Below are 27,082 nucleotides of genomic sequence, written 5' to 3' on the forward strand. Positions count from 1 at the left end.
GACATGAATTTAACATCCGTACGGTTGGATCGTTAAATATACCTTTTAAAATTATACTTTTTAGATCGAATTCATTTTTTTTAATTTTTAATTAAATTTTTTAATTTACTTATAAAAATGTAAGTTTTAGTGAACTAATCCATTCACACAAAAGTTTACGTTGTTTTCTAGTAAGGGAATAAGGTGCTTTAGGTGACTTTCCTTTCTCATCGATCCACAAATGTGGTAACACCCCAAAATGCTTGCAATCCGCTCTTGCTTTTTTATGATCTTTTGACTTTGCTGCATTGACAATAGTAAAAAAAATGTTTTCAAAAACATTTTTTTCCGTATGCATGATGTCAATTGAATATCGTAAACTATGTGATAACCAATAAGGGAGTTCGTAAAAGATTGGGATATGAGTCCAATGATGCTCTTCCCCGTATCCGACACTTCTTGCCTTCGAATTAGTCTTTCCGGGTGGTGGAAAAACTAAACCATCAATCAATTCCACAATAGCGGGATAGTCACTAATTGTCCACATAATAGCCGCTCTCATTGTAAAATTTTGTTTCAAAGATTGGTCGTATGTCTTCACCCCGGTATTCCACAATATCTTCAATTCATCGATGAGAGGCCTTAGACAAACGTTAATATCTTTTCCAATACTATTTGGACCCGGAACTCTATCGGTCATGAATATATAAGGCTTTTTCATACACATCGATGGTTGAAGATTGTAGACAACTATCACCACGGGCCACACACTATATGTTTTTTTCCCGGTAGAGCCAAAAGGGTTGAAACCATCGGTCGCAAGACCGAGCCTTATGTTACAAATCTCTAGAGTAAATGAAGGATACCGACGGTCAAAAATTTTCCACTCTTCTCCATCCGCAGGATGACTTATTTCTCCATCTTTCACATCTCTATTTTTGTACAATCTCATGTGATCAGATGTATGTCCCGACATATATAAGCATTGTAATCGAGGGATCAAAGGAAAGTGTCTTAAGATTTTTTTTGCTATTTTTTTACCATCTTTCCTAGAAACATCCCGATAACGATCTTTACCACATATATCACACACAACTTTATCCTTGTCATCTCCATAAAATAACATACAATCATTCTCACATAAATCAATTTTTTTATATTCAACCCTCAAATCCTTCATAATTTTTTCATTGCATAATAACTTTCGGGTAATGTATGTTTTTTTCGTAACACATCCGTAAGAAGTTTAAGCAAACTATCAAAAGCTTTATTACTACAATGCGAGTTATTTTTGAATTCCAATAATTTGGTGGTAAAACTTAATCTTATGTACTTTGTATTGCCGGGATAAATAGGTGCTCCATTTTCAACAATAACCTCGTACAATTTTTTAGCACTATCATTTGGAGCTTCTTCTACATTCATAGTTCCTGTATCCGTAGTTTCATAAAATTGATAATTTTCACCAGCTAAATCATGTAACATCGCATTCAAATCTACCGGTTCTTCTACTCTCGAAGGTTCCTGAACACAATAACGGTGATGTGATGTTCGACTACGTTTTTTTCCTATTTTTTTACCGTGCGACATCCACACGCTATAATCCTCAAACATCCCTTTAGCGAGCAAATGAAATCTAACATCATCAATCTTTAACCAATTTAATTTTTTACAACGTTTACACGAACACTTCATTGTACCATCTTCCATTCCATTTTCGCTAAAAAATTTTAAAAAAATTTCTACACCAATTCTATATTCCAGGGTCAATGAAATTTTATCGCTTTGCAATTGATTACCAATCCAACTTCGATCAATGGTTTCCATCTACAATAATATTTTTTAAAATTAAAAAAAAAACATATTTAACAAATAATTTATCATTAATCTCATATTTATTCATGTATTTCATAAAACACACAAACACACACACTATAATTACAATAAATGAAACAAACTTACAAATTATCTACTACCAAACTTCAATTCTCACAACAAATATTATATAAAAAAATAAAAATATTAAATACATACACCAACATTTAATAAATACACCACCAATATAAACACACACACACACATTATTATAAAATATGGAAATAACTTACAATTTTCTGAAACTCCTCCACTTCAATCCTCTGTTTTTTTAATTTTTTGGCCAAAATTAAGAAATGAGGGATATAACAAAAAAACTAAAAAAATAGGTTAAAATCGACCGTCAGCGGTCGGTTTTAGTCAGAAGAATAAAACGACACCGTTTTCTCCATAATGGGTACTTTTTTTGTACTTTAAATTAATTTTTTATTATTCTACAAAACCGACCACCATATATGGTCGGTTTTAACCTGTAGAATTTGTGGATATAACTGACCACATGTATGTGGTCGGTTTTAAAAGTGATACATCAGCAAAACGGTATCATTTTTTTCAATAAAACCGACCACCAGTGGATGGTCGGTTTTATGTGTGCCACGTCATCGATAAAGTATCATTTAGTTGGCATATAACCGACCACTGACGTTGGTCGGTTTTAAGGTAACTAAATCAACGTCGGTCGGTTATGTCCGGTCGGTTTTACCCTGTTTTCTTGTAGTGTGAGTTAGTAAGCAACACAACAGCCATGAAGAAGTGGCTGTATGGTGCAGAGATGGTAATGGTGAAACCAGGGAAAATATGATGAGTTTTATTGTTGTGCAGCGTTGGAGTGATGCTTCATTGCTGGGCAATGAATATTTATAAGGCCATTCTATGAGGAAATATTGATGGAGTAAAAGGCTGTGTCAAAAGGAATATGGGGTGCAGTATATGCGTGAGTACATGATGTGTATACACATATGCTGGATAGGTGGTTAATGGAGGATGAAGGGCTTTAACGGATGGTCAATATTACACCCAGTCTTCTATGATTTATGGTGAACGTACAACAAGTGTGTGTATTATTAGATGATGGATTGATATATATCTTCAAAGGGTGAAGAAGGTGTGAAGATTGAAAGCCATGCGGGCTTGTAAAGAAAAACCATACGGGCTTAGCCAAACGGGCTGATAAAGAAGCTTGCCAGATGGGCACCGAAGATCTTGCCAGACGGGCACCGAAGGTCATGCCATATGGGCATAAATGAACTTGTCAGATGGGAAAACAAAAGAGCCATACGGGCTATGTTGAAAGAGCCATACGGGCTCAGTTCAAAGCCATACGGGCTGATGAACAAGATCCCAGATGAGCAGTGATGATAAGTTTAAGATTAAAGGGGTGATTGTTGGAATTAATCTTAAACTGAATTATTTAAGTTGTTTAAGTCTTGTAAATTTGGTTTTAGTCGTGTTAATTTCATTTTAGTGATGTTAGTGTAAGTAGGAGTACTTCACCAGAGTAGTAGCAGTAGTAGAGAATTTTCAGGAGCGTAGTGGAGAAAGTTGAGTAGTTGACTTAGTCTTGAAGTTTATCACGTAGTTGCTATTTTATTGCCACCACTTTTGGTGTGCATTTGTATTTAAATTGCTGCATGTAATCATTTTAAATATATCAGAAGTTTTAGTTTTGTCCTGGAAATTTCATATGTTTAAACAGCTTATATACATATATATAGAACAGGGTTAGTCCCTACAATCCTCATCTCCGTTTACTGGTGCCTTGCTAAACATCACACTGAACGTATATAGCAGACTTGTTCCAACATCACTAAAAACAACCCCAAGCATCTGCAGAGCCAAGAAAATACTTTTCCCCAAAGTGACATCTTGTCATCACATTCTTTCGCTTAGACACAAAATAGTATTCATTAATTCCAAATTTTTGTTTCTGACTGGTTAACAAATAAGTTATATTGGTATAAGCTCGTCATCAATAACATACTGGGGAACTGAATCAGGACAATTATCGAACATGAGGGGCTTGTTTGAGCAAAAGAATTATTAGAGGTGCTAATTTTCTATTAAGATTTCTCTCCTTAGTTGGAAATAATATAGGTCTTTACTCTTTACTCAATATTGATTGATTATCTTATTTTTTTCTATCTTTATAGTAGTTTCTTAATTTTATCACCAAAAAAAGAAAAAATGACTTCTATCATTGCACTTGGTTATCTTCGTACCTTAATAACTAAACTTGCAAAAATGAACCTTAAAATGCTCTATCTCAAACTAGTAATTTCATTTACTATTCTTTCAACTTTGTAAACCTTTCAGGCATATTATGAGCGGTACATGCATTCATACGTAACTGATGCCATAAAGTGTTTATGAGCTTTTTTTTAAATTAATTCCTGGATCAAGAAATATGCGGATCCATTAAATAAGTAAACCAAAAGCACTACTTAAACACGTGAGATAGCATAAAAGTGGTTATAAATTTATATCACATGTAAGTTATTTCAGGAGCACTCATAAACTACTTTTTTTTAAAATTATTCCTGAACCAAACAATTTAGAAATTGGTTCAATTATTAAACCGAACACAACTCACTCCTAATTAAAAGGAGACAATAACATACAACCGGTACATGAACTTTTTCTTTGTAGATGACTGATAAATTATTTTAAATTATTTCTGGATAGACTGATAAGTGACACAACATTTAACTAATAGATAAATTGATACGTAGTGGCTGATCTCACATTCTCATAGGTAATCCTAAGCTAGTTATTTCCATATCATTGAATACACACACTTTCAATCACGAAACAAAACCACTACTAACAAACACAAACACAATAAATAACCAAATTCCACAAACATTCTCAACCTAAATTCCACATTCCTTCACACACAATCAACACACACCAATTCATCAACTCAATAAATAAAATGGCAATAAACATAAACTCACGACATCAAATAAACCTCATAATCAGTCACAATCAACACACCAATTCATCAACTCAATAAATAAAATAGGGATAAATATAAATCTTCTTATACGAAAATAAACCTCATAATCATTCACAATCAACACACCGATTCATCAACTCAATAAATAAAATAAAATCAAAATGAACATAAAGTCTTTGAGACAAAAATAAACCTCAGAATCAATCCTCTGAACGCCAGGAACCTCAAGTGCCTCAACATCAAACGAATCAATCTTCACCTCGGTTCAAATCGATTTATAATCAACATTCTCGTCCTCATCCAAATCCAACACATGTTGCGGAGGCAAATCCTCGTCAAATTCAACATCGTTTTCATCGTCATCATCACCGTCAGCTTGAAATATCCAATGTCGTGACTCGAGTGGATCAGTTGATACAAATGTTTTCTTTTTGTTCTTATAGGATCTGATGTGTTCAGAAAAGTTTTTGTGTGTGTGTGTTTTTTTAGTTAGTGTTAGTTTATTTCATTTATGGGTATGTTTTTTAGGTCAAGATAGATACAGGTGTGTTTGTGTATTGTTAGGGTAATGTTGAGAATTCAACCCTATATTGCTAGGGGTAGTGTGCACGTGACGTTGATTAAGTAATGTAAACTGGTTCGAAGCTTATCCAACCATCGAACAATCAATATTTTGATATGTATTAGGATTTCATATTCATATAAATCATATCAACTAGTTTGATTGTGTAACTGTACAGTGTATAAGCACATATTAGGTTAATATTAGAAGTGTCGATGATTGAAATATCTTTCTGTATAACCTAGTGTTCGCACTAAAACACACACGCGAAAATACCCGCAAGTGCACGTGATCACAAGTAGTTTAAGATGTAAGTCGAGTTCGTTCCCACAGAGAGTCGGTTTAGGTTAAGTTCAGATTATGCACCTATGCAATAATGTATGGTTATCACTCACTACTAAGACAAATAACAAATTAAGTTTTGATTTAACAAAGAGATTATACTAAATAATATTAACTAGGAGAATTATTATTGAATTACTTATATGATGATAAACAAGGTATTTTAAATTCATTAAATACTTCATTCAAAGTTTATGTCTTTAACCCTAGCATGTGATGGTGATGACAACTAATCAGATAACACGAAACTAGTATACGCTAACTTTCGTTATACGTATACCCTACAATCAAACATCTATAATTAGGATAGAAGTTGAATAAACACCAATTATGCTTAGTCCCTATATGTCTATAAAGATTGAAAACATAATGGTTTAAGAGCAAGTTATCTATCATGATTACATTGGGTGAATAAGATGGTTAAAATTACCCATAAATTATGCATGTCAACTTATACATAAACCTATGCTAGAATGACAAGTTCTAAACCTCTAAATTCACTGTCGCTTTAATGGAGATTAATAAACAATCTTAGATGTTAACTACACATCAAAGATGAATAAGCACAACCAAACTAGGAAATCATAAATCACCATACCCAAAGGATTTAAAATAATTAACTATTGAAATTCATAAATAATTCAGTTAGAACCCCATGAAAATGATTAGTTCATAATCGAACTCATCGTCACCATGGGTTCCAATGAAAACATGATAATAAACAATATAAGAGTACTAGGGTTTAAAGACAAATCGAAAACAAGCATCCAATGTATGAACTATATTGAAGAATATAAAAGTCTTCTTCTCCGTAACCGTCTTGTGCTCTCTAGGTCTTCTCAATGCTCTCCCTTGGCTCCTTCTTATTAAAAACGTCTTTTATTGATATATACATGATTCTGGATGACCTGGGCTCTCAAACACTCAGAAAAAGACTCAAATCAGGATTCTGGCACAGGGACTTCGCACCGCCGCCCCAATCTCCGCGCGGGCGTCCGCGCTTCTGCAACCCTCGATACTAGATCAATAACCATAACTTATCTATCATCAAAATAATCACAAGTTTATAAACAGAATAAATGTTAAATGCATAATGACTCACAACACTTCCTTCCTACTAGAGTTATACAAGGATTCACGCTATTATTGAACACATAACAAACATGCTTATTTGACCGTGTAATGAGCGAGGTCCAAAAAGAGTTATACAATAATACCCATGTAACGAGCGTTATGTTAGCGGATCTCTGGCTATAAAAGCCTTAGGTAACTAGGCACAAAGTCCCCTAGAACTTAATAACTCGAGTATTAAAGAGCTCACTCTTGGTCAATTATGCATAAACACATACTTTTTTTCTTTTATTCTTTTTTTCCCTTTTTTTTAACAATTTCTGAATTAGTGTGTTTCACTCCATCTCATTCAACCCTAGAGTACTCATAAAAATATGAGCCGACAACTAGCCATTTTACGCCTAGCCTTATTTATAACTAACAATGAAATCCAAGTTTTTCGCCAGTTTAAAATTAAGTGTTCTTTTATCATTACGAGAATACCAAAAATTCTAAGTATAAACAAGTGATTAAATCTCAACAAATAAACAAATATGATCATGATCTAGCTCAAAAGCAATCCTATAAGACTTGTAATTTTTTTTATTCTGGCATGCAAATCAATTCATTAAGACTTAAACAACCCTCTATTCATCATCAGCACACTTAAATTAACATCAACTTATCAATCAGAAATAGCTCAACCTAAGGGATCATGTTATATGCATGCACATGCAATTATATGAACTCACATAAAAACAAAAACAAATATGTCCTATATGAACAATCATGACAAAAATATGAATGACATACACTAAACATGCAATATGAACCTATATGGACACATACAACTAATCCTTACATTATCATTCCCAAACTTAAAATTTTCAATGTCTCCATTGAAGGTAATAATAAGGAGTTCAGGCATACCTAGTCATTAGAAAGATCACCCTCCTCGGGTGGAGTATCAGGTGGTGAATACACAGAATCAACACCAAACACCGGCCAATCAACCTCAACACCAGCGGCTCTGAAAGCAATGCCCAAAGCCTGTGTCCTCAACTGCGCATCGCCATTCCCAGAACCATCCCCTGTCTCTTGCTGAGCACGCGAAGAACTAGCCTCTCCACGAGCAGCTCTACAAGCTGCACGCCTAGCCGGAGAAGAACCACCGACATAAGTCTGATCGGCTGGCCAGCCTCCTGGCAGATGGTCATAAGTGTACCCCAGACCTTTCTCATCGACTTTTCCTCCATACCACTCCTGTATAACTGAGATCATGGAGCTATCAATAGGAGCGCTCGGCATCTGTAACTGCTCCAACTTGGGCCAATGAACACCCACCAAAACACAAAGCTTCGTCACAACAGAGGCATGAGGAATTGCCCCCGATGTTCTTCTTTGCAGAAACTGCAACATATTCTGATATATCACCTGACTGAGATCCATATACTCCTCATTCAATATCCTCCAAAGTATAATAACATGATTAACAGTAATATCATGCTGATGCGAAGAAGGTATAATATTCGTACACACAAAAATATTCCATACTCCAGCATACATGTTCATGCATGCAGCCGGAAAAGTGAGCGGCTCATTCTTGCCGTTCTTGCACTTCTACTGTGTTCCCGGAACACACAACTCAGCCACAATATAATCAAGATCAAAATCCAGTCCTCTTTCGTCGGCTTTCTCTTGGGTTGATTAATGACCCGACGAATAGCTGCGGGATGATAATCCTCCGTCAACCCACGAACCACAGAAAACCCATTCCTGTCCACTCTAGCATTCGCATAAAACTCCCGAAAAATGCTCATCGGGACCGCAACAGGAACCTCGCAGAAAGTCTGCCAACCTGAGGAACCCCTCACAGTAGGTAAGAAACCCCTCTCCTTAGCAATTGATTTGGAAAACAATCTCGTAAACTCAACCTGAGCATCCGGAGAAGAAAATCTATTTTTCGCTCCACCAACATTTGAATCACTAGAGTTGCTACTTACCACGACTCTTGATCTTTTGGGTGCTATTAGAACAATAGAGATTTTGTGTATATATAGTGTATAGGAGAAGCTAGGGTTTTGGAATTAGAAGAGATGTGATAGAAATGTTTGTAGGATGTATATATATATAGTGTAGAGATGGGGTGGGGTTAGGATTGTTGAGGAATAAGAATTAGGGTAGGATTAGGGTAGAAAAAAGGTTAAATTTGGGCTAGATTGTTTTTGTTTTGTTTTTTATGATTTTTTTCTTTTCTCTAGACCTGCTGCGCGGCCGCCGCGCATCTCCGCGCGGGTGCGCCGTGTTCCTGCCAACCGCGCGCGGCCGTCCTTGGAAAATCAGAATTGTTTTTCTGCTTTATTCATTTTATTTTCTTTTTCTTGACGAACCTTCTATACAACATACATTGGTTGCCTCCCACGAAGCGCTTCGTTTAAGTCGCTAGCTTGACGTGAATCTTCGAATCAAGTTATTGAGAGAACGATGCTCACCACCTCGCGGTTCGCCGTATCTCCATAGAAATGCTTCAATCTCTGCCCATTCACTTTGAACGCTTTATCTGGATGCGTATCAAAAATCTCCACAGCTCCATGTGGAAACACAGTTTTGACTATGAATGGCCCTGACCACCTCGACTTAATTTTTCCCGGAAAAAGTCGGAGACGAGAGTTGTACAACAGAATTTTCTGACAGGGCAAAAAAGACTTGTGCACTAATCTCCTATCATGCCATCTCTTGACTTTCTCCTTGTATTATGAATTGTCATCATCTTCCGGGAAAGGGTAGAAGAATGGGACAACTTTATTATTCTCATAGGCCTGTAGTCGAAACTCCTCGAGCTCATTTAGTTGAAGCATTCTTTTCTCTCCAGCAGCTTCCATGTCAAGATTTAGCTTCTTCGAAGCCCAATATGCTTTATGCTCTAACTCCGTAGGCAAATGACACGCCTTCGCATACACCAACTGGAAAGGAGACATACTAATAGGAGTCTTGAATGCTGTTCTATATGCTCAAACAACTTCATCTAGCTTCAAAGACCAATATTTTCTTGATGGAATCACCACCTTCTCCAAGATACGTTTAATCTCCCGATTAGACACTTCAGCTTGCCCATTAGTTTGAGGATGGTAAGCTGTGGCAATACGATGATTCACGTGATACTTTTCCATTAATGCAGTGAGCTTATGATTGCAGAAATGCGATCCCTCATCACTCATTATAACTCTTGGAGTGCCAAAACATGTGAATATCTGCTTATGAAGGAAGTTAATCACCACCTAAGCATTATTGGTTCGTAACGCTTTCACCTCGACCCATTTGAACGCATAATCAACCGCCAACAGAATATACTGATTGTTGCAGGACGAGACAAATGGCCCCATGAAGTTGATTCCCCAAATAATGAAAATCTCAACTTCGAGCATCACATTAAGAGGCAACTCATCTCTCTTGGATATATTACCAACTTGTTGGCAGCGATCACATCTCAAAACGAACTGATGAGCATCATTAAACAAAATCGTCCAAAAGAATCCTGCTTGAAGGATATGAGAAACTGTCTTCTCTTCACCATAATGTTCACCATACACAGTAGAATGACAGTCTCGTAAGATTCCCTCAGTCTCACTAAACGGAATGCATCATCTGATAATCTGGTCAGTTCCCTGTCCAAACAAGAATGGCTCATCCCATCGATACCACTTTCCCTTATGTAGAAACTTCCTCCTTTGAGCATATGAGAGTTTTGGGGGAATAACATTACTCACAAGATAGTTCACAATATCTGCAAACTATGGTTCTTCTTCTTGCACCCCAAAAAGCTGCTCATCGGGAAAATATTCATTGATCAATAGCTTATCCTATGAAGTTTTACCTTCATCTTCCAAGCATGATAGATGATCTCCTACTTGATTTTCTGTATCCTTCCGATCCTTGATTTCTAGCTCGAATTCGTGAAGCAAGAGAATCCATCGAATCAAGTGAGGTTTTGAATCTTTCTTCGATACCAGATATCGAATAGCTGCATGATCAGTGTAAACTGTCACCTTTGTCCCAAGCAAATAAGATCAAAATTTCTCAGTACCATAGACAATTGCTAGCAATTCCTTCTCTGTAGTAGTGTAATTTAGCTGAGCACCATTAAGGGTTTTACTAGCATAGTAAATCACATGGAAAATGTTCTGCTTCCTCTGGCCAATAACTTCTCCAACTGCATAAACACTAGCAGCACACATCATTTGAAGGGCTCATTCCAATCAGGTGCAGTAATCACATGTGTTGTAGTCAAACTCTTTTCAAGCATTCAAAAGCAGCTACACATTCTTAATCGAATTTGAAGGGAACTTCCTTTTCTAGCAAATTGCACAAAGGCTTAGAGATTTTGGATAAATCTTTGATGAATCGCCGATAGAAACTCGCATGACCAAGAAAACTGCAGACTTCTTTGACTGAGATTGGAGGATGGAGATTTTCAATGACCCCACCTTGGCCTTATCCACCTCAAGACCCTTTCTAGAAACCTTGTTCCCAAGAATGATACCCTGTTGCACTATGAAGTGACATTTTTCCCAATTGAGCACTAGATTGGTCTCAACACATCTTTTTAGCACCAAGCCAAGATTGTGCAAGCATTCGTCATAAGAAGTACCGAACACGAAGAAGTCATCCATGAACACCTCCACATTAGTGTCAATCATATATGAGAAAATGGCCATCATGTATCTCTGAAAAGTAGCAGGTGCACCACAAAGTCCGAAAGAGACTTGACAAAAAGCAAAAGTGCCAAATGGACAAGCAAAAATACAAAAAGTGCTGTAATTCTAAGAATTACAGCACATATACAAATATATAAAATGTGAAAAAATATAGAATGGTTAAAAGTTTTTTAAAGTACTAAAAAGTATTGAAACTTCAAACTCTAAGAAATTTACCTTACACATTAAATTTCAGTAGTGGTATGTAATATTAAACTTACACTTAACATTTTTAATTTCATTACAAAATATAAATAAGTTACACAAAATATGACTAGAGAACACAAAATAATAACTAAAACCTGAATATATGTTAAACAAAATTAAATCATATATTTAAAAAAATTTACTTTACTAGAAATACAGAACATTATACAATTTATAAAATATAGAACATAAAAATTAAAGCATATAAAAATAGGGAAAGAAAGAATTATAAAATACATAAGACAAACAAATTACATAACATGTAAAAATACTAAACATGTAAAAAAATACACAATGGGTAAAAGTTTTCTAAATAATTTAAAAAATATTTGGCAGATGACAACTAATGAAAAAAGTATCTATATTTAGAGATCACTGCATTAACATAGAACAGGGGTTTGTAGATGACAAGAAATATATTTGAGGTAGAGATCCAAACAATTATAGACTTTGCCATGCATCGAGATAAGTCATCGGGTCCACATCGGTTGAACCTAGAATTTTTCAAACTTATTGGAATATTGTTAGAAGATATGTTGTTCATTTTTGTCTGACTTTCTTTGATACAAAACATGAGAACATGGGACAAGGGATCTCAATCTTATGCTTGTATATCTTATTTCTATGGTTAAACAAATGAAACATATGAAAGATCTTTGACCTATCTCTCCTGATAATGTTCGGATGTGTATTGCCTAAGGTTCTGGAGAATAAGGTGAAACTATGTTTAAACTCGATAGTGTCTAATAAACAGAGTGATTTTAATTAAGGGAGGCTATTAATTGATAATGCAATGATTACATTTAAAGTCATACGGGAAAAAAGGCGTGGCTGGGTTAAAAATTGATATTTTTAGGGCATAAGATAGGTTGGAATGAAAATTTATTAAACAAATGTTGCATAAATTTGGTTTCCACTCGACCTGAATTTCTGAGATTATGACATGATTTCAGAACATCTCGTACAGTTTTGTACGCAGTAGTGGAATTTTTGGTGATGTGCATCCGCAACGGTGACTTCGACATGGAGATCCAATCTCTCCTTACTTGTATATTCTATTCGCCAAAGTTTAAATCTATCATTATAAAGTTAAAGGAAAAAGGTCTGCTTCATGGAGTTAAGGTTGCTAGAGGAGCCCCCAGTATCTCGAATATATTATTTGCTAATGATTGTTTTTTCTTTTTTCAGGCAACGAGTGCAGATGCAAGGAATATGAAGTGTATTTTATAGAGGTATGAGCGTTTTTCTGGAAAAGCAGTTAATTATGATAAGTCTATTATGTTCTTTGGTCCTAATACTTGTGTTGATAATTGAACACTCGTATCTCACAGCCCAGGGGTTGAAGAAATTGATAAACCATGTAAATATCTTGGAATGTCGATATAGTGGTGGTCTGAGAGTTAGGAGTTTGAGGAACTTCCATACTGTTAGTGTTTGTGCCCTAGAGACAACACTATGATGTTTTAATTTAAAATATTAGGATTATTAATGTTTATGTTCTATCGATTATTCTCTTTATAATTTATTATTCTTAATTTACTGCGATTTAAATGTTAGATTAATAAATGTCCTTGGAATATGATATGCAATTCAATATCTCTAAGTACATGACTTAGAAATGAGATTATGAGAATAGTATCAATATTCCTAAAGGTCCCTAGTCGAGTATTATTATTAAGGGACAATAATAATTCATTAAGACCGGTGTGTTTGTTGACTGATGATCTCATCTCATTGATCATAGGTATAGTGATACTAAAGTCAAAAACACAGGAAGATGTATATGTACATTGTGCTGGACAAACCCGATGTGATATTCTACATGTCTGTTGTGTTATAAGTAATTCTCATAGTGATAATGATGTAATGGTCCTTAGACCTGAAGTCATTATAATTCTATACAAGAATTAATATACATTGAATACTATTAGAAGTTATCCTTGATCGGGTAATGATAAAAGTGGACATTGGGTATATTATGAATTATATGAGAAATATGAATGATCTAGATGGGATTTAATCCTCCTATTTTAGGAGTGATATTATTGGCCTCTTGTGTGTGCTAGACTATGAAATGCGTGGCCACGCTCAAATATTGATTTGATATGATAGTCTACTCATTGATCAAGGAAACTTGGATTAAACTATGATGAGGATGACACATTACATGACTCTAGTTTAATCTATAATATTTGGGTAAAGGGATTATATTATATTGTACATTATTCACAAAAGGTTTAATCGATCACCGATTCAATTATTATTACTTGCGTAGCAATGATATAGTACTAGATGCCGCTCATTGTTTACGATTTTAAATTAGATTTAAAATTTGTTGCCAACGTAATAATAACCTATTGGGTCACACACTAAGAATGCTTGAAGGATTATTTAATTTAATTTGGATTTAAATTATATTAAAGTAATTCGAATTATTTATAATATTAATTAAGTATGACTTAATTAATTAAATAAATATTGATATTCAAATTTACTAATATTAATTATGAAATTTATTTGTTTAATAATTAAGTGAGACATAATTATAATACAAATAGGAATTTCGAATTAATAATAACTTCTAATTAGTTAAGAGTTATAATTCATTTTTCTAGTGTCTATATAACATCTTTTGTGTGGCTGATTTTTGGAGAGAAAAACACTTTACTAAAACCCTAGCCACCAAGAGAGAAGATAGAGAGAGCAAGAAGAAACGAGTTTGTGCTAGTACACATCCAATCCTTGAGTTCAAGCATTGGTGTGGATACCGATAGAGCGTAGATCGCGAGAACGGGATGTGTGGTGATTGAACAAGCTTTGGATCTCCATTAGTCAACCAATTGGTAAAGCTTCTTAAGGTAAACAATCTGATCTACGAATAAATATATGTTTTTCGCATGGATCCTGCGGTGGGTTTCAAAAATTCTGATTTTTCACGTTTTTAATTATTGCTTCCGTCACGTTTATGTGCTCGAAACCCAACAATGGCATCAGAGCTACTTGCGAAAAGTGTTTAATTCGTTTATATGTTTACTGGTTTTATGATGATAACATGTATACAATATTCCATTTTTGTTATTTATGCAATTTTGTATGTTTTACATGTTGTTATGTTTATATATGCGTATATATATATGTTTTGAATATATGATATTCATGAGAGTTGTATAATCATATGATGATTATATAATTTGTATATATACATGTTTTGTGTTTGTTCTTATTATAAGAATCGTATTTGATACGATTCAGAATCGGATGAAGCGAATTTCCTGAAATCTGGGTCTGGTTTCCGATTTTGGCGAATGAATACGCTATTTCATATGAAATCGAGCGTCTGAACGTAACTGATAGATTAAGCTATCATCGACTGATTTGTAAGGCATTTGACGTTGTTTAAGCCCTGTAATCTGCGATTTAATGTTATCAGATTTAATTTCGAATTTTCTGATTTATTCAATATTTGGTTTTTATGATTGGATCATGATGAGTATGATATGTCAATATCAGATTATGTGTTTTAACATGTTGTTTTGTGTTAATTGAGCATGGTGGATGGTTATGGCCTATGACCTTAGGTTAATGGTTTTGGTTTTTTAAATACGGCCTGCATGTCGTTTAATCTTGTAATTATTAAATCTCGAATGTAACTCGAGTTCTTCTTGTAAGTTCATTAGATTAGTTTTCATATTTAATTCTTTTAATGTACATGAAGACGTGAAGATTTGAAGATCAAGGGTAATCCCACAGGGAGACCATCCAAGAAAGTAATAGAAGAAAGAAGACATGTAATAGTTAGCCTATATTTATTTTCCACCTTAGATTGACCTAGATCTTTGTCTTTAGCTTGATAAAGATCACATAGGATAAAGCCATAAACAACCACGTTTACTTATTGTACTTTACATATATACGCGCATATGATGAATGTATGTGTAGAGTAGTTTATAAAGATGCATGCTTAATTAGATTAAGGATGCATGTATTAGATACGACACCCATGCCATTCTTGCTAAACAAGATAAAATCTGTAACGATTTAAGATTTTAAAATGAACAAATGATTATGAGATTCTCGTGTTTATGAAACACGGAATAAAATACAAATTTTCTTTGTTTCTGACATGAGGCGATTTTGTCAAAAGCGAGTTCATTGAACTTGTAAGGTTGTGGGTTTTAAGCGAGACCGTTGTGACTCCCTCACTACCTGTAAATCAAACCATTGACGAACATTGATTTGAAGTATTTTATTCAAGGAAAAATTGGGAATCTCTTTATGATGGGATCATGATCATTTTAAAATTAACAAAACCCTAAAATTAATATTAAGTTAATCAGATGCCTTCCAATGAGTCCAATACGTTAACCCCTAGATCAACAAGGAGTGTGTTCGCCAAAACGAAGTAGTCCTATCTAGCGTGGGAGATGTGTTGAAGTATATTGATAATTTTTGACTATTGGGTTTGACTTAACTAAGTTATCACAATAGGATTGGAAACTTAGAGGCGTAGAGTTTGGCGAGATTTATTAGATAAATATGAACACATGTTATTTCACCAAGTTATCCAAGAGTTATATATAGTTGATATAATTGATAAATGTTGTCTACCTAAATAATCATGTTTTAGGAGAAAAGCCAAAGCCGACCTAACGCATGGTGAAATATGGATCTTGGCTCACTAGAAAGGATATAGAAGATATTTTTTCCGAATTAATAGTTAGGGCTATTGATTTGATAAAAATGGTGGGAGATATATATTATGAATATATATGAATAATCACTTGAACATAATTTAATGATCATCTGTAGACTAAGTCATTTTATGCACTTTAATATTGTAGATATCAAATAATAAATAACACAAATAACTTCTCTATGTAATAGTCCTTGAGAAGGACAAGCTGACATGAAATAATTTCCTCAATTGACATGAGAACTTGAGGATTGTCCTCGGGTTCAAGGATGTCACTCAAACCCCTCCCTTATTTCTTCTAGCTGAGAATGAAACATGTACAAAACAAAATGCTTACCAGAAGCAAATTAATTATGCAACTGATATTTCATATCTCATGCTTGTAATTATGAGTGCTGAGCTTTAGAAGTAACAAGAGCATAATGATGCTTATGATATGATTGAGCACCTTCAAAAGATGTTTGAAGGATAATCTCGTCAAAAAGATTTGACAATAATAAGGCACCATACTTTTGCATTAATTGAAGAATCATATCGGGTTGGACCACATGTTCTAAAGGTGATAGGCATATGTGCCTTGATATTTTGGGTTTCAATAATGGTCTAGAGACTCAGCTTAATTTGATCAAATAAACTTTGAACAACTTCTATTCTCAGTTTGCTAAGAACAAAAGGAATGAGATAGACTGAACACTCACTGAGTTGTTAAGCATATTTAGAACTGCTGAATATAACACGGTAAAGGCATGAATTACGTCCATATTGATGATGTACACATGGAATGCAAATAGGAAAGGAAAGTGGACATGCAAGATGAAGATTTGATCTTATTTGGTGCCAAACCAAATTCCAATCCCAAAGGGCTTTTGAAGCCTAATAGTGGTATTGCTAAAGGAGATGATAGTCGAGCTTATTTGAAAGATCTAAAGAAGAAGACTAGCAATGGTCAAGCTTCAGGTATAGGGTTAGAATTGGAGAAAAAGTTGTTGCTCTAGTTGAAGGAACTCGATACCTAATTTTGCCCATAAGGCAAGATTGAGAACTTGATAAATTGTTATTACGTGCCTGCTTTAGCGGATACATTAAGTCAATTTCTTGTTAGGACAAGAAAGGTTTTCATTTTAATTAAATAAACAATAGTTGTTTATTCTATTTTAATGATAAGGCTTATAATGTTGCACAATTAGTTAACAATTTATATGTTCTAAGATGACTCAAATCAAACATTACCTCTACCATTGTCGTTAAGCCATATTAATGAGAAACGCATTTCTCAGTTACATATAGATGGATACTTGGATAAGTTTGATTTTGAATCATACGAAAGATGGGAACTTTGTCTAATTGGAAAAATAACTAAAGCTTCTTTTACCTGATCAGGTGAAAGGGCCACCGAACGATTATGACTTATACATATTGATGTATGTGGTCGAATGCGTATGATGGCAAGGGGGTTTATACTACTTTATAACATTTACTGATGATTTCAGAAGATATGGATATGTGGTTCTTTTGAAGAAAAAATCCGATTCTTTTGAATTGTTCAAAGAATATAAGGTCGAAGTAGAAAAGAAAACAAGGGAAAAATATAAAAGTTGTACGATCAGATCGTAGAGGAGAATACTTAAACCTCAATTTTAAGAGTTTCTTGAAGGAGTGTGATAGTGTATCATAACATACTCCTTCTAGAACACCTCAATGGAATCGAGATTCTAAGAGGAGAAATCGTACCTTGTTGGACATAGTGCGATCGATGATGAGTCAAGCGGATCTTTCATTCAGTTTCTAGGATTATGCTCGAGAAACGGCTACATATACACTTAATCAAGTTCCGACTAAAGCGGTTCAAAATACTCCATATGAGATATAGAGTGATGAATGTCATAGCATGTCATTTATGAAAATTTGGGGATATGAAGCATTTGTAAAATGTTTAGCCTCTAACGAGCTTGGACCAAAATTAGATTGATGTTATTTTGTGGGATATCTAAGTGAGACTAGGGTATAGTTTTATAATCCTTTCGAGAATAAAGAGTTTATTGCTGGGGCCACTGTATTTTTTGAGGGAGAACTACTTTCTAAGAAAATCAGTGGGAGGATAATACATCTCGATGAAGATCGAGAACCATATGATAATATTGAACCAGAGTTGGAATAAGATCAGGATGTACATAAAATGTTTAAAGTAATCCTGTTTAGGAAACACAGGTTATTCGTAGATCTAGTAGGATTCACCATGAGTCTTGGAGAAATTATGGATTTCTTATGACTCAAGATGGTGATGTGATGCTTACGGATAAGGATAAGCCTTACACCTACCAAGATGCTATAAACAGTCCAGACTCTGAGAGATGGCAGGAGGCCCAGAAATCCGCGATGAAATCCATGTATCAAAATAAAGTATTGACTTTAGTTGATCCACTCAAAGGGGTAAAACCTATAGGATGCAAGTGGGTTTTCAAGAAGAAAACTGACATGGATGGTAAAGTACATACCTATAAGACGCGACTAGTGGAAAAAAGTTTCAAACAAATTCATGGTATAGACTATGATAAGACTTTTTCACCGGTTACTATGGTCATGTCCATCAGGATTTGTTAGCAATAGTTACTTACTTTGACTATGAGGTTTGGCAAATGGATGTCAAAACTGCTTTCTTATATGGGAGCCTTGAAGAGGATGTATATATCATACAACCTGAGGGTTTTGTCGATCCAAAGTTTGCTAAGATAGTTTGTAATTGCTTCTATCTATATATAGATTAAAGCAAGCCTCATGTAGAATGAATGTTCATTTTGATAAAACGGTCAAAGTGTTTGGCTTTATTCAAAACGAAGATGAACCATGTGTTTGCAAGAAGGTTAGTGAGAGCTATGTGACATTCCTAGTATTATATGTAAATGACATATAATAAATAAGGAATGTCATACCTTCTCTACAGGCTGTTAAGACTTGGTTGATAAATAGTTTCTCGGTGAAAGACTTAGGCGAAGCTACCTATATATTAGGGATCAAGATCTATAGAGATAGATTGAAGAGATTAATTGACCTAGTCGGAGTACATATATTGATAAATTTTACATCATTTTATGATGAAAGAGACAAAGAAAGGATATATTTCGATGTTTCATGGGATAATGATCTCAAAAGATAATTGCCCCCTAAATCATTAGATGATAAGGGCCGTTTGAGAAAGCTCCATATGCTTTAGCAATTGGATCTATAATGTATGCAATGATATGTACTTGTCTTGATATTTTGTATGCTTTGAGCATAACGAACAAATACCAGTGTAATCCAGGTGAGGGTCACTGCATAGTTGTCAAGAATATTCTTAAGTACTTAAAGAGGACTAAAGATTTATTTTTGGTGTAAGGAGAAGATAGGGAACTAGTTATAAAGGGTTACACTGATACTAGTTTCTTAACCTAATTTATGGATAGACAAGGATAATTATGTGTCTATGCCTTGTTTATGTTTTGTCTAAATATAATTGATGTTAGCTTGAATAGTTTACAGCAAAAACATTGATGATTCTATGGAAGCCGAATATATTGATATTTTCGAAACAGCCAAGGAGACTGTTTAGGCATATCCTTAAGTGATATCACCTTATTAATGAGATTAATGATCAAGGATATATAAATGTAAAGTGCATAGTAATGATAGTGTTGCAGACCCACTGACTAAGGCTTTGTCGCAGCAGAAGCACGATGGTCATAGTAGTTCCATGAGTATTAGATACATGGGTGATTGGCTCTAGAGCAAGTGGGAGATTGTTAGAGTTTGTGCCCTAGAGACAACACTATAATGTTTTAGTTTAAGACATTAGGATTATTAATGTTTATGTTCTATCGATTATTTCCTTTATAATTTATTATTTCTTAATTTACTGCGATTTAAATGTTAGATTAATAAATGTCCTTGGAATATGATATGCAATTCTATATCTCTAAGTACGTGACTTAGAAATGAGATTATGAGAATAGTATCAATATTCCTAAAGGTCCCTAGTCGAGTATTATTATTAAGGGACAATAATAATGTATTAAGACCGGTGTGTTTATAGACTGATGATCACATCTCACTGATCATAAGTATAGTGATAGTAAAGTCAAAAACACAGGCATATGTATATATACATGGTGCTGGACAGACCCGATTTGAGATTTTACATGTCTGTTATGTCATAAGTAATTCTCACAGTGATAATAATGTAATGGTCCTTAGACCTGAAGTCATTATATTTCTATACGAGAATTAATATACATTGACTCCATTAAAAGTTATCCTTAACCGGGTTATGATAAAAGTGGACATTGGGTATATTATTAATCATGTGAGAAATATGAATGATCTGGATGGGATTTAACTCTCCTATTTTAGGAGTGATATTATTGGCCTCTTGTGTGAGCTAGACTATGAAATGAGTCGCCACGTTCAAATGTTGATTTGATATGATAGCCTACTCATTGATCAAGAAAACTTGGATTAAACTATGATGAGGATGATATATTATATGCCTCTAGTTTAATCTATAATATTTGGTTAAAGGGATTATATAACATTGTACATTATTCACAAAAGGTTTAATCGATCACCGATTCAATTATTATTACTTGGGTAACAATGATGTATTACTAGATGCCGCTCATTGTTTACGATTTTAAATTAGATTTAAAATTCGTTGCCAATGTAATAATAACCTACAGGGTCACACACTAAGAATGCTTGAAGAATTATTTATTTTAAAGTGGATTTAAATTATATTAAAGTAATTTGAATTATTTATAATATTAATTAAGTATGACTTAATTAATTAGATAAATATTGATATTCGAATTTACTAATATTAATTATGAAATTTATTTGTTAAATAATTAAGTGACACTTAATTATAATACAAATAGGAATTTTGAATTAATAATAACTCCTAATTAGTTAAGAGTTATAATTCATTTTTCTACTCTCTATATAACATCTCTTGTGTGGCTAAATTTTGGAGAGAAAGCAACTTTACTAAAACCCTAGCCACCAAGAGAGAAGATAGAGAGAGCAAGAAGAAACGAGTTTGTGCTTGTACACATCCAATCCTTGAGTTCAAGCATTGCTGTGGATACCGATAGAGCGTAGATCGCGAGAGCGGGACGCGTGGTGATTGAACAAGCTTTGGATCTCCATTAGTCAACCAATTGGTAAAGCTTCTTAAGGTAAACAATCTGATCTATGAATTAAATATATGTTTTTTGCATGGATCCTGCGGTGGGTTTCGAAAATTCTGAATTTTCACATTTTTAATTATTGTTTCCGTTGCGTTTATGAGCTCGAAACCCAACACATATAACTATACTTGCCAAGAAATATTGGCGAAACATTAATGGAACAACCAACATATAATTTGACTTCCTCCACTTCGGTGGTGGGCTCCGCAATTGGGAAAGATAAGTCAGCCCTTAATTTCTCCATTTCAATATTTAACAATTGCTTATTTCCACTTGGTTTGGCTTCTGAATGCTTTCTTTTCCCACCAGTGTCATTCTCTTCATAATCTTCATCTTTGTCGAGATTTTTAAGCATGATAAATATTGATGTCCCCTGGTCTCCTCTCATTTTCCCGACTCCCTTCTCGGTTAGGTACTTCATTTTAAGATGGGCGATCGACTCAACAGCTTGGAAGGCCAAAAAGAATGGTTGTCCTAGGAGTGCTTTGTAGAGGATTTCAAATCTTACGATATAGCTGTTTTTTAGCAGTATAAGACATTTTTATCGATACTGACAGGTAAATAATCATCCATTCACAAGGTATATGAAGTCCGCCGAAGGCCTCAAGAGGTGCCTCATGGCATGGCTCTACCTGTAGTCCAGCTAGATTCAACTTGGTATACATCTGATGAAATAAGATACTGGTCGAACTCCCTCCGTCTACTTACACTTTCCATATCTTATTTTTCCCGATGTCATGGTAGATTATCAGCGGATCTTTATGACGGTATATGATATCATCGTAGTCTTCTTTGGTAAAGGAGAGCGACATAGTCTCTCTAGCAGGGCTGAACTGGTATAAATTATAAACTAGACGAGTGTACCTTTTCTTGGCATTTTTACCGTCAACTCCAAGGGCACACCCTCCTGAAATTGTCTTCACCTCTCCCTGATATATCTTTTTGGGTTCTATGTTCATTATCTCATTTTGCCCCAACTTATTCTCCAGCCTTGATCATTTTTTCAATCAGCCTCTTCAAGTGAAGACATTCATCACTCTTTTTCCCCTTATCCTGATGGTAGTCACATTACTTATCGGTATTCTTCTTGTGATCGGCCATCTTCATTTTGGCTGGTCGGATGAAGCATGGTTTGCCTTTAATTTAGTGGAAAATTTTGGAGATCGGCGCGTTAAGTGCTGTAAATGCAATCAATTAACTAACTTTTCGCTTTTCCAAGCCTCAATTCGTTTCCTTCTTATCATTAACCCTTTGATCGTCCTTTCGGGATTATTCATAGCGGCTTGACAGTCTGTTACGGTCACCTCTTTGGGGCTCTTTGTATCCCTCCAGAATCTCCATCTTCCTTCGAATGTTCTTATCCCACACATATATATCATTCAGGGACTTTGGGATATAATCATAAATTGTTAATAAAAAGGGAAAAACATATAAATTTCATTAAAAATGGAAATTCATACAATATCCTACATGCTTCGCCATTAGGAAATTCAAATTGCATTACTGAAGTAAATGATTGAATTTAATAATCTAAATTAAATAAATAGGAAGGCTTAAGAGAGGCTTACTGGAAAAATTTCCGGAATCTGGAAGCGTACCAAATTTTTTTAATAGGTTCATATTCCAAAGTCTTTAGCTTATACGGTCCCGGCCTGATGACTTCAGCTACACAGTAAGGGCCTCTCCAATTTGGCTGAAGTTTTCCTTGCTTAGCGGGAATTGACATTGCTAACTTCCTCACCACTAGGTAACCGACAAAGAAATTAAGCTCTTTTACACCCGAATCATAATATGGGTTGGCTGAAGTTGGTATTTAAGGTTTCTCTGATGGGCTGCTTCACTTTCTTCTTCAAGAAGGTCTACATTAGCTCTTCGACCAACTTCATTGCTTTCCAAATTAAACACTTCGGTGCAGTAAGAGTTCAGGCCCATTTCAACTAGGAGAAAATCATTAGTTCCACAGGCAAATCTGAAAGGCGTTTCAGTCATGGATGATCTTGGCGTTATCCGATAAGCCCACAAGACCCATCACAAATTTTCGGCCCATAAACCTTTGGCTTCGCCTAACCTCTTATTGATTCCATCAAAAATAATCTTATTTGTGGCTTCAATCTCCCCATTGCCTTGAGGATGACCCGAAAAGCTAATTTTTTGTTGGATCTCAAATTGTTGCAAGAAATTCTTTTTATCATTCATTTTAATTCCTATGTATAAATTAACAAAGCAATTAGTAAATATTTTTAAAAACTGTATTATTTTTCTCATATGTATAGCTTGTTTTTCAAAGATTTAGTGTCGTATCTTATACCTCTAGAAATTAAATTTGGTTTTTTGTTGTTATGTAAATATTAATTTGTATGTGATGATAAATTTGTGCATTATACTGACAGGTTTTGTAGACTTGAATCTATTATAGTAGTACTTCTATTACTGTTAGTTAAGATTGCAGTAGTACTTATATCATTGTTAGTTGAGATAAGTGGAGAATTTATATATGATCTTACTAAATAAAATTTAAAATTTTAGCGAAAATGTCATTTTTAAGTAAATTTTTTATACAATGCTTACCACTTGATTTTTAGAATCTCATTTTATTTACAATACAAAATAAATTAGAGTAATACATGTTTACCTATAGTCTTGTACATATACATCCAATTAATTTATATAATTCTGATCATACTTTGTTAGATCATACAGCCCATTAAAACCCATGATTTATAATTGGGCCCAACAAAATAGAGGATATAAAAAAGGTAGGTAAAACCCTAATATAAGCCATGAACTTGTACATGGTTGTAAAATTTTATTTTGGTGTTATTTGTATTTTCTATGAAAGAGTATTTTGCTATGAAAGAGTATTTTGGTGCTCTAACCAGATTTTGAGGTTATCTGAATTGTTGTTATTTAACAAGATTAAGCTAATAATTTGAATTTCTTTGTTTCTTCATTTTCCTTTCATATGTGTTTTTCCACAATTTATAAAACTTAAAACATTACAATAAGTAACCCATTTTTCTTGTACATGTGTATGTAGGTTGACATGGAATGTCACTTGTATTTGTTTTTACATTACTTCCATGTCAAGAATTATACCTTTCTAGATTCTTTGTCAAGGTAAGAAAAAAAATTTCAATTACATTTATAGTATATTTTTTGTTCCTCATAAATAAGATACATGATTTATTTAAAACAAAAATTTATAAATACGAAGCCCACATATTATTTATATTTTATGTTCATATTTATTTAATTATACTATAAAATTTATTTTATATTTCCGTGTGGCCTTACTTCAGAGACATTTGCACAGGAAATATTTTTTTTTACTATTTGCAACAAGTTCCACAAACAATGAAGAAAATTCCGAGTCCTTTATCTTTCTCCTCTTTATCAATGCTCCAAGTCCTTTCTCTTTCTCCACTTGATCAATGCTCCAAGTCCTTTCTCTTTCTCCACTTCATTAATCTACCCGTGTAAGCTTTCTTTGTACTTTTTTTAACTTTTACTATGCAAACATATAGCATAAATGTAAATGTAGATAGTACAAGTGGATCTATGTGAGGTGTGATTTTTATTTTTTTAATGTATATATGACAAACCACTCGAAAGTATTATGTGTTAACCTAATAACACACAAAGTTTACTTATATTCCGAGTTTCTCATCGCAAAGCTCACCCACCACTATTTAACTTCATTTCATCACACACGTGATTAAAAATTAGATTTCTTACTTGATGGAGATGTAGGCACTGTTTGGGAATAATTGTAGTGTTGTTAGAACTTATATTTTCAATACATGAACATGTAGGCTCACCATGTTCAACCTCACTAGAACCCGGTGTTAATGTAATGCCTATAGATCCGTAACTATTCGAAATGTAGTTATGGTTTTTCTTGAATCCAATAGTAATATTATTGGTGGTGGCATTGATGGTGGTAATTGTACTGGTCCAATTGGTGGCACTAGTAGCTATAATCTTAGTAGTGGAATTGGTGGTGGCATTGTTGGTAGTGAAGTTCGTCCTAACTTAATTAGTATTGTTGGTAGTAACTTTAATAATGACATCAGTTATGGTATCATTAGTTGTATATTGGGTAGTCTTGGTAGTAGAATGGGTGGTAGCATGACTAGCATCTTTAGTAGTTACATTGGTGGTAACGCAAGCGATAATATTAGTAGTGGATTTAGTAACATTGATGGTGAAATTGGTCATGGTGCTCTTTTTAGTGCAATTGGTGGTATTTGAATCGATAATCTTAGTAGGGGAATTGGTGGTGGTATTGTTGGTGTGGTGTTGAAGTTCGTGATAGCTTAAGCAGTTCAATTTATATGATAAAATAAAATAAATAAAGAATCCTAATATATATCCAACTATTGATTGATACAATAAGTAAAGTCGCACACCGACATATCTCTTCAATTGTATCTTCCTCTGATATCTTCTGATTTCAAGCTTGACAAACATTGATATAAATAAATATTGATGACAAGTACTCATTAGCAAATACTAATGATAAACACTCATGACGTCATCTTTGCCAAACTCTGATATCAAATGCTGATGGAAAATTCTCATAGTTATATACCAATATCATCAATTTCTTGTGACATGAAATTTTTTGAAGTTTTGTCTTTGTGAGACATTTTTGAATTTTCATGAAATGAGATCTCAATTCGGACCGATATGTGGTAGGTTGCGGGGTTGAACAAAATTGAGGTAGGTTCCGGGATCGGACGAAACTTTGAATTTAGATTTTGGTCTCCATTTTTAATATTTTTCTGTGAATTTACAACACATTCCTACAACATAGGTACTTTACTAGTTTGGAGATCTTATTATTTGTTTGTATTTTCTTAAAATATTGAAATGATAAAAGAATTGTTTATTCCAATCACTCATTTGGATTAAAATTACTCAAATAACTATAAAAAATGGCGAGTACAAAATATAAGTAATATAAAAAATATTTAAAAAAATTTATTATATTTTTGTAAGCATTAATTATTTGTTGAAAATATATTCTCATATAAAATCGTCGCAAATGAAGTTACAAACTTATAACTTTTTGCATAAATGATTACTTTGTATAATTATTAAAATATATTTTTTTAAAACTATTTGTCTAACTCTAATATAATCGGTAGATTCAAATTATAACTGAAAATTATAAAGTTGGTATGAAATTTAACTAGTCATTTTCTAGCATTTGTTAGTTATAAAAATGCTTAGTGGGCCCTAATAGTCATTTCTTACCAAACTCAATAGAAATGATAAATTACTTAAAACCTTAGGCCCAACTTAGTAGAATATACTCCCTCCCATAACCCATGTCATTTTGAATTTTTTCATGTAAAATTCATAATTTTACATGTCTTTTTAAAATATATAATTTTTTGATTTGAAGTTTAATATTTATAATTTTATTTAAAAACGAAA

The sequence above is a fragment of the Apium graveolens genome, chromosome 6 (genome assembly GCF_009905375.1).
Source record: "Apium graveolens cultivar Ventura chromosome 6, ASM990537v1, whole genome shotgun sequence".
NCBI lineage: Eukaryota > Viridiplantae > Streptophyta > Magnoliopsida > Apiales > Apiaceae > Apium > Apium graveolens.